Source organism: Phyllostomus discolor, chromosome X, assembly GCF_004126475.2.
Source record: "Phyllostomus discolor isolate MPI-MPIP mPhyDis1 chromosome X, mPhyDis1.pri.v3, whole genome shotgun sequence".
NCBI lineage: Eukaryota > Metazoa > Chordata > Mammalia > Chiroptera > Phyllostomidae > Phyllostomus > Phyllostomus discolor.
This window is the reverse complement of record NC_050198.1, coordinates 99275529-99285948: the sequence shown is the minus strand read 5'-3', so window position 1 is coordinate 99285948 and position 10420 is coordinate 99275529. Positions and strand designations below refer to the sequence as shown.

At 43.1% G+C, this 10420-nt stretch overlaps 1 long non-coding RNA gene across 4 annotated transcripts; it reads right to left on the bottom strand.

Annotated features, from left to right (window-relative positions):
* Nucleotides 1-1267: 1267 nt before the first annotated feature.
* On the bottom strand, nt 1268-7830 carry LOC114505035. 4 transcript variants are annotated; one of them, XR_003685242.2, is made up of 4 exons: nt 7583-7830; nt 6500-6703; nt 6243-6371; nt 1268-1657 (listed from the first exon to the last, which is right to left on the bottom strand). It is a non-coding gene; the product is annotated as an uncharacterized LOC114505035 (long non-coding RNA). The 4 variants fall into 4 exon arrangements; XR_004900947.1 differs by having other exon boundaries at nt 6622-6703; nt 7583-7826; XR_004900946.1 differs by lacking the exon at nt 6500-6703 and having other exon boundaries at nt 7583-7819.
* Between the last annotated feature and the right edge of the window lie 2590 nt (nt 7831-10420).

The following is a 10420-nucleotide window of genomic DNA, read 5'->3' as shown; positions in this document are numbered from 1 at the left end:
CATCTTCCTTTCTCAGACATCCTCTGGTGTGCAGAAATTGCTTTCCAGCCACCTCAACCCCCAGCCCTTCTCTACGTTATGTAATGACAACAATTTTATACACAGACAATTGCTTTGTTAGCATCCAAATACTAGCATTTTATTTATAATGCATATATTTAAAGTATGACTGCTTGCTTATTTGCTTTCATATCCAATAACTGGTATGCTCCACAATACATTCTATAATAAATCTATATATTATTTAGTAGATTTCATTTACAACATCCAGAAAATTTTCAGATTTCAATTGTCAACACTACTTGAACACATAAGCCTTAAAATGATCTCATTCACATTATAATGACAACTTTGTCTTATCAAAACAAGTATACATACAGCACTATTATCACATACTAATTCTGCTTCAAACATGGACAACATTAATTAATATTAACTTCAGGCAAGCCATTACTTAAGAAAAACTTCAGGGAAATGGGGTAATTGGTCATTTGGGAGTTGGTTCTCTTTTTCCTCTCCTTTTAAATAAAAAAAAAAAACACACATTGCTTACAATTCAGCACATTTACTTACTTTGCTATAGTCAGTACTTAAAATATCAGCTACATGTGCCAAGATTATAGACTTACTTTTTCTCATCTTCATGACAGATATTATTACTACATTATGAGCTTGATACTAAACAACATTCCTATCTGTATATTTAGCTGCCCAGCCTCAGTAAGTAAATGAGCAGTACAGAACTTCTATTTACTCACACCCACCACCAAATCAAAGATGAAGAGTAAATAAAATGTAGGTGGGAAATGTGTGATAGCTTTGCTTTCACTGTACAACAAAACAACGACAAAAAGAAACCTACTACCAAGTTGCTTATAACCTGTAATAAAACCATAGACAGCTTTCAAACAATGAACAGCTTGATTAACAGATCAGCTACAACATGAACTCTTGCTTTTGGAATTCACTGTACAATTGTTATTCTTCTGTCCTTTCTCTTCATGTTGTTCTGCAGTATGTCATTTTGTTGCCCAGGGTTTTATTTCATATTATGTCCCTTTTTATTGTTTCATGTCCAATTTCTTTCTTTCTTGCAATTTCATGTTGTTTCATTTCTTTGTTGTCATATTATGTTACGTGGCTTTGTCACAGATGGTACACTTCACATGTCAGTTTACTGCATTTTTAGGAAATAAGATCAGGAAAGCTATGAAATATATTTTTCTCCTGATCTCTTTGATACTCTTCCTGGGCTCTCTGCAGCTTGCGACCCTTCAGCCTCCACTTGTGAAAACAGTATGTCACAAAGGAGGTCATTACCAATGAGAAAATAATTATCAACACTATTATCAAGGCCACCGTGGAGGACAGAGGAGCCTCCAGATGGGCGGCTTCAGCCTTTATGGTTGCATTCACCTTATCAACATTCTCATAGTCCTCAGAAGTCCAGAAGGCAGGCATGAATGCTAAGTTGAAAGGTGATCTCATTGGAAGAAAAAGCAACAATGAAAGTGTTCCTCTCACAGCTTCCTGGCTTGAAGACGCTGGAGAGTGGACTTGGATTTTCTGTTCTGGAAAATGGCAGCAATCTCCAGTAGGTGGCCTCAGAAGCTGGTTTTGAAGAGAGGGGAGTCAACTTTCCATTAATACTGGGCTCCTGAAGTTAAATTTTAAACACGTTTTAAAACCCCAAGTGTAAATGCAGCATACACAAGACACAGGCAGTTCATTGAGTAGGGTAGGGTACATTCATAACGTTTTCAGAGAGACAGCAGAACCCTATCTCCTTTCCCTTCGATGTCAGTATTCATGTTCTTTAGCAACAAGCTAAAGTCTTTAAGGAGAAATTAAGCATTTTCTAAAATTGTAGAAAATTGGGAATCTAGAAAAATAACCCAGGCCAAAATGGCAGGTATTTGGCAAATGTTTTTTTGTTTGTTTGTTTGTTTTTTAACTCTAGTTAAAGGACTACGTTATGTGAAACCAGGAGAAAACAGTCATTTTGGATTCACACCAAGCCATGTAACCTGTAGCATAAACAGCACAATACTATTTTCAACCTCCATCCTGGAGTAGTTCCCTTAATTGGCTGGTTTCAATGCAAGAACTCTGACCATGTAGTTAATGTAGAATAACAACAAATCTAAAGATAACATATGCTTAGAAAATATGTTTTTCAGCCCTGGCTGGTGTAGCTCAGTGGATTGAGCACGGGCTGTGAACCAAAGCATTGCAGGTTCAATTCCCAGTCAGGGCACATGCCTGGGTTGCAGGCCATGACCCCCAACAACCGCACATTGATGCCTCTCTCTCTCTCTTTCTCCCTCCCTTCCCTCTCTAAAAATAAAAATAAAAATAAAATCTTAAAAAAAAAAGAAAATATGTTTTTCAAACCACATGCTTATATGCTGCTATCTCATAATTACCATCTATCCTTAACCCCAGTACTGCTCTGTGACCCTTCCTCAATTTTGGGAATTCTGAGTGATAGCTTTGGTTTGGGGAATAATTATGTATACCACAATCATAATGAATTTCTTTTCTAATTTTTATTTATTGTTGTTCAAGCACAGTCATCTGCCTTTCCCCCTGCCATGCCCCCCACCCCAGCCATCCCCACATAATGAATTTCTTAATGGAAGCCTATAGTGTAGCCCTCCCTGTAAAGGGGGACTCACTGCCTGACTGCTAATTAACGGTGTTGTTGAGCACTTTCCAATTCTAACACACTCCTGTTTACTATAAATTGGCATACTTTTATTATTAAAATGAACTAAATTAAATTAGCACTTTTCCCTAATCAAAGCACATATGCTCCCACAATATGTTACTTTCCAGAACAGTTTAAATGCTGGATTTTAGAGAAGCTTGGGGCAAGATATACGATGCACTTTGATAAAAAGACAGGATAACAGATTCAAGGGTACACACATGAGAAATCAAAGAGTGGTATAAAATGATGGAAATGTAAATAAACTAGTCAAAGGTCAAAGTTCATGTTACAGGCAGTGCACATTATGTTCTACTGCCCAAAATGTACAAACACAGCGCAGAGGTGCTGCAGAAAGATCCTCCCATCAGTGACTCCAAGATTTAACTCAGAATAATCCCCATTTTGAGCAATTCCTTCTTTTTGGTGGGTGCGATTTGAAAAATGCAGCTTCTGATAGTCCCTTGATGAGTATGTGGGGGTTATATTTTACTCACATCCAAAGATTTGAATGACTACACCATTAGGTAAACGTCTTTGGATAAAACAGAAAACTGAACATAAAAATGACAAGGTAAATCCAGCTTTTGAGAGGGGAGCTGGGGTTTCATTTTATCACATTTCAACTGCCCGTACCTTGTAGCTCCCGCTTTTAAAAGTGACCCACGTATCATGGTAGAGCAAGGCAGGTAAAAGGGAAGGCTTACATTTCTCTTACCTTGGCCTTTTCAGATACTCGAAGGCAGAGATGTGCTGAGGCCCTGGGCATGTTCTTCCCCCCCAGAGGCCAAATTATTCTTTTTTTAAAAAAGATTTTATTTATTTTTAGACAGAGAGGAAGGGAGGGAGAAAGAGAGGAAGAGAAACATCAATGTGTGGTTGCCTCTCATGCGCCCCCTACTGGGGATCTGGCCTGCAACCCAGGCATGTGCCCTGACTGGGAATCGAATGGGTGACCCTTTGGTTTGCAAGCTGGTGCTCAATCCCCTGAGCCACACCAGGCAGGGCCTGAATTATTCTTTAAAGAGCATCTTTTCTCCCCCTCCACCCCGCCTTTCAGATCTGTCTTCTGGCTTCATTAAAGGAACCTGTGTAGTTGGAGATATATCTTTGGAGTTTCATCAAATCATAGAATCCTAGACTGTCATAGCTGGCAGAGGCTTTAAAGCAATTAAACCTACTCCCCTTATTTTTCAGTTTAACAGGCTGAGAGTCCAACTAGGAAGATGGGAGACCAGTTTGGAACTTTTAAAGTGATACACTGCCTGCAGCAGAGAATGAAATATCAAGTTTCCAATGCCAGTTAAGTCATGGATTAAAGATTCAGTATGAAGTACTTGTCTGGATGGGAGAACTGCTGCTGAGTTTGCTTTGGCAAGCAAGGGAAGTAGTGTGCTTTGGCAAACTGCTTTTCAAATAACCTTTAAAAACTGTCCCCATTCCTTACAGCAGCCTCGGATTGATGGGAGCAGATTTTAGTGACTGTGAAGTCGAGTTTGTGGCCAAGAGCCAGTCTCACCTTTGCTGCTCAATAGACCATGGAGGTCATCTCATGGCAACTGACTTTGGCTCCACTAGGAGACTACAACCCACAAAAGAATTTCTGTCACCAATTGTCATGTGCTGGGGCCGAACTTCTTGGATGGTGGTTTCTACCACAGGGCAATCTCTTCTCCATCTATAATGTCTTCATGTAAAATAATAATAAGCTCATTACAAATAAAACATGCTTTTCTCAGACAGAAACAAAACTGTCCCCATTCAGCTCTGTGCCCAGTCCCCCACCTTAGCCCTCCAAAACTGGAATCTCATTAATGTAATGGAGTAGCCCACATAGGGAAAACAAACCTGGATTTCCTGCTGTCTTCCATGCTGCTGTCAAATCACATGAGTGAATGATGATTTACACCAGAAGGAGCTTTCACAACTGGCCATACCAGTCATTCAGTGTAAGTACAGATTTGGTTTTGAGTAACAGAGGGCACATAATGAAGCTTTAAATGAGACAATTAGTGATTTCATTATATCTATTCAATGCCCTGTCCCATTTCCTCTGTTTAGCAAAGTTTAAACTCTAAGGAGAAATTCTAAGGGACAGGGAATGAAGGAGGGGGTGGGGTAATTGAAGGCCTCAGATAAAATCAGTACTATTCCAATTCTAAGCACTCATTCCTTCATTTCAAGTGAATCCAACAAATATTCATCAAACTAAAGTGTGTGTGTATGTGTGTGTGTGTGGTGCATGAAGAGGATACAGAGGGGAGGGATTCAGCTATGCAGACACAGGGAAGGCCTCCAGCCTCCTGACCTCAGCACCCTGTCTCAGGTACCATCGTGAAAATGAGTCCTATCAGTGTACGTGTCACATGTTCAAATGTATGAGCTTGTTCTTTTTCTCACTCCTGAAATTCAGCATCTGAAGTTCCAAGAACTTGCTAAAACCAACTCAAATCGATCACTTACCACTACCTCTAAGGATATGTTCTGGTCTTCACTCCCTCCTCCCATGCCCTTCCTCTCTACCCTATAACCCCTCTCCATGGAAAATTATCTCCCATACGATTTATGGATTTTACTTCAGTAGACATCCAAGAGGGAAAAAAAAAAGCAGAAATCGAGACTCCATGGCCTAAAACTTTCTCTTTTATATAGTTTATAAGAGTCATTGGTGATCATTTTGTCTATTTTAATGTTGCTTTAGCATAGGTGGTAATAAAAATGTCTTCCATTAATCTGGATCTAAAAGGTTTTCAAATGAAGATAGTCTTAAAATAACATAAAACACAGCTACCCTTAAAGCAGCATAGCATTAAAGCTCTAAGTCCCCAGTCAAGTTTTCTACGACTCCAGTTGTCTGAAGCAGTGCTCCTAGGGAGGGGCAGGCGCCGGTACATTTCTTATTTCAGTAGCCTGATGCTGAGCTAGTCTCCACTTAAAGCCACTAGGAAGGAAGGGAGATGGGACAGCCAGGGTTGCATTGCAGGTCTACACATGCTTAGGGACCTTCTTTGACAACCACACATTGAAAATTATTGTCACCTCTTTATTCCTCCACAACTATCTGTAAATCTATTCTCTTGCCCGAGTCTAGATGTATTGCTTTAGCAGATGAATTCCCTACCCCCACCCAAAATCAGGGTTATTGCTGGTATTCATTGGTTTCCATTTTAATCTGAGGTGGGGTAATCACCATAATGGTTACCTATCTGCCCCACCCCCCAGAATGCATGACTGAACTATTATTTCTTCTTTGAATTCCACCTCAGGTCTGATGGGAAATGGAGGTGGCAGGTACTCTCAGAGGGAAATTATTACCACCCCCAAGTCAGGGCAATTGAAAATGCATTGCTAGTAAGGGTAGAATAAGATATTTGCTTTCAAGATAAGAAGATAGAAAAAAAGATAGGAAGACAGGAGCACTACTGTATCATAGTTCCATGAAGGTAATGGGGGTAGGGCAGTCAGGATTCAAACGGAGGGAAGAACTGGAGGATGTTATACTCTTCCCTGGCTCCACCCTTCCCCAGGATACCTGAGGTTCAATGCAGAAGGCACAGACAGTCTCAGGGCGCTATTCTCTCCTTCAGGCTTCCATCTTCTGGACCATTCAGATGGTTGGTGCAGCTGCTACTGTCGTCAGACGGAGATGCCAGATACGGATCTGAAATGAATAGGGTCCATCCTCTGCCGTAGGCCAGTAGTGTGCCTGCTCCAACCCACCCCACCCCACCCTACCCCACCCTGCCCTTTCCCTCCCTCCACCACTCCTCTCTCAATGTGGGATGAAACCTGTGTGTCTCAAAAGCGCTCTCAGGTTTGGGCTGGGGGATCACTGCCCCTGGGCTCCCGGAGGGTCAGCTTTCTGCTTTCCCACCCCTTTTCCAGGCGGGGCGTGGTGTCTGAGCTGTTACCTCCAGAATTTGTGTTGGGGTAGAGGGCCCTCGTGAAGAGATTGGAGGTTTAGTACCGGCGTCCTTGGCACCAGCTGGATGACTGAGAATTCCGGAGGGACAGTATCACCGCCCACCACCACACACACACAGACACTGATTCCCTCCCTTTCGGTTCCCACTCTCTCATCCCCTCCCCCTCCCTTTCTCCCAGTAATCCCAGAGCAGACGCATCCTTGGGGAGGGGTGGCCAGGGAGGAGCCTAGGCATTCTGGGGACCCTTATCTAGCAAGTTAGGGTCCCACCGCCACAAGTAGGGCTCAGGAATCCGATTGGACGCTGGCCCAACTGCAGGGAGCCAGCAGCCCGGGGGTAGGGCCCTAGTACCCCAGCTCTGTCCATAGCTGCAGCTGGATCCGAAAGCGGGTGACGAAGGGGTGAGTGCCCCAGAGGTGGACGCCCGGCTCCGCCCCCGTATGCCTGTCCCATCCCCATTCTCAAGGAGAGCTCTGTCACGGACGCTCAAGTCCGCAGCCCTCCGCACAGGTGCGCCACGCTTTCCGCCATTGTCTCTTCCGCGCCTTCAGCTGCATTACTAGCTGAAATCTGCTGGAGCCTGAGCCTGGTTCTTGCAAATGGGTAAAATGAGGTTAAGAGAGGTTAAGACAGCCTCCTGGCTCAAGGTTATGTTGCAAGGTTGAAGCTGGGTTGGGGAGAAATCCCAGGCTTTTGGAGTCCCAGAACACTGCACTTTTCTCATCTGGAGTCCAACGCCGCCTCCCCAAAGCCTCGCGCGCTCAGCAGCACCCACACGCACAGACCTCATCCATCCTTACAAGTGTTTCTTCACGCCTAGAGCTCACTCTTTACCTCTTGACTCCCCATTACCCCCAGCCCAGCTCTGTTTGTCAGTGCCAAAGCCCCACCACCCACCCACCTACCCACCCACCTTTTCATCTAATGGGTGAGCGGGGCTTCCTACCTGTGCTGTTCGTGTACTAGGAACTGAGCTGAGCTCTGGATGATGCCTCAGATCCAAGGGCGCAGGGCTGTCTGTGTGTGTTGAGGGGGTCGGGTGCCAGCAGAGGACTGCTGCAGCCAGGGAAGCTCACTGTTAGTGCTGTCTCCCTCAGCAACTGAGCACAGCCTAGAACTGTTCAACTTTATTTAGGGGAAGGTGGTCACGTGGGCGCGACCAAGAAAGGAGAAACGTGGCAAATGAAATCAGGTCACGGCGTCCCAGCTGCCTCCGCCCTGCCCCTCCCTTCTCACCACTGGTCGCCAGGAAGCCACGCTACGGCTTCTAGCGGGGCTGGGGAGAGTGGTTTATTCCAGGTTTTCGCTGATTATGAAGTGGAAGGACAAGTTGAGATTAGGGCAATAACCGGTTAACCACCTCCAGGTTCTGGAGAGGCGCACCCCACCTGAGTGGACCTTAATGGGAACCCTGGTATAATTCATTGCTTTTTTCTCTGTGTCTAAAACGGTGCCTGGCATAGAGGAGGCACTGGGTAACCACAGCTGGTTGCATTGGAGAGAATGTACAGCATAGGTGCCTTCTGGCTGGGAGCCCTGGACGACATCACTTTTGGTTCTTTGAGTCTACCACTTGCACCTTTACTAACCTGTACCTCTCTCCTCTGAACTAAGCCTAAACCTCACCCTGGAAGTACCCTTCCGCATTCTATTTCAGCAATATCCAATTCCCACGAGAGTCTGTGCTGGGACGCTGAGATGGACGTGATGGGTGAAATGAGGCACCAGGTAACCTCTCCATGGTCCTGAAACACTCTATGTCCTCCCCTTTGTCCACCAGGCTAAGGACTAAGACAGAGACAGACCATCAGAATCAGAGCAGACCTAGGGTTCAAGATGCGAGACAACTGTAACTCAACAACAATAACTTAAAAACAAAAAGATCTCCAACGTCTTCAGCTTACAGAGGGACAACCCACAGCCAAACCTCATACCCTCCCCCACCCAGCGGGGTTCACTAATGCTCAGGTTGTAAGGAGGCTCCTAATTTCATTGTTTCTACATAATCTCAAACCATTCCTACCAAAATGCAAGAACAAGCCCCTAGTTTAAGGGAAGAGATAGCTTTAGTAGATGAGCCTCCCCAATGCAAAAGGGGGAAAGTCTCCCGTCAAAGAGTAGGAGAGGCTCCTACTCTTTGATGGAATGGGAATGAGGAGACACTCAGCTCTCCCTCTTTGTAAAATTGAGATAATGTACATTTGGGAGGGTAAGGAATTCCAAGTCCAATTCTATTCAGTTTTCTATTACTGGTAATGTCCAGCTGATGGGAATGCAGATATCCATAGCATTCCAAAGCTCATTTGATTTCACCCCTTTATCTATAATCCTTTGCCTAAAAACCACCATGGATCCATAGCGCTTCTTATTTTTCCACCTTAAGTTTTCTGAGACTGCTGGAGGACCTCAGGTTTGACAAGACATCCCTATGAGAGATCCCAAAGTTTCTGGAGAAGCTAATGCAATATTTGATGGACTTCACTTCTGGGAAATTATTCTTGTGTCTTCACTTCTATGAACTGGGCAAAAGTGACTCACATAGCTGCTGCAATATCCACTGGTGATGAACAGTGATGTTAGGAGAGGCAGACAGTGGCAGGAGGGCTTGGGTTTTATAATTTTTGTGCTGCCAATAAGAGGTATGACTATGACCTTTAGGGATTGACTTCAGAAGAAATTGAACATGAAACAATAAAAAATGAAATAACATGAAGTAAGACCACAGGCAACAAACCGACATACTGTATAGCAACATGAAGAGAAAGGACAGAAGAATGAAAATTGTACAGTGAATTCCATAAGTAAGAGTTCATATTGGAGCTGATCTGTTAAACAAAGTTGTTGATTGTTTGAAAGCTGTCTACCGTTTTATTTCAGATAACTTGGTGGAAGGTTGCTTTTTGTTTTTGCTTTATTTGTAAAATGGAAGTAAAGCTATCACATATTTTACATCTACAGTTTATTGACTCTTCTTAAGTGTTTTATTGAATTAATTGGGGTGACCTTGGTTAATAAGATTATGTAGGTTTCAGACACACAATTCTGTAATACAGCAATTCCACTTCTGGGAATATAGGTGAAGAAATCCGAAGCACTGATTCAAAAGACTATATGCACCCCTATGTTCACTGAAGTATTATTTACAGTAGCCAAGATCTAGAAGCAACCCAAGTGCCCATCAGTAGATGAGAGGATAAAAAGCTGTGGTAACTTTACACAATGGAATCCTACGTGGCTGTAAGAAAGAAGGAAATCTTACCTTTTGTGACAGCATGGATGGACCTGGAGAGTGTTATGCTGAGTGAAGTAAGTTAGTTAGAGAAAGACAAATACGTTATATGCACTCTTAACCTTTAATTTGGTGGTAGGTGTGAATAAATAGAAGTTCTACACTGCTCATTTACTTACCAAGAGTGGGCATCTGAATACACAGACAGGGATGTTGTTTAGTATCAGGGTCATAATGTGGTAGTTGATTTCTTGGCTAGTAATAAAGACTCTATAATCTTGACACATGTAGTTTATATTTTAAGCACTGACTATAACAAAATAAGTAAATGTGCTGAATTGTAAGTAATGTGTGCTTTTTATTTAAAAGGAGAGGAAAAAGAAAACCAACTCCCAAATTACAACAACCAATTACCCCATCCCCCCGAAGTTTTTCTTAAGTAATGGCTTGCCTGAAGTTAATATTAATTGATGTTGTCCATGTTTGAAGCAGAATTAGTATGTGGTGATAGTGCTGTATGTATACTTGTTTTGATAAGACAAAGTTGTCATTATA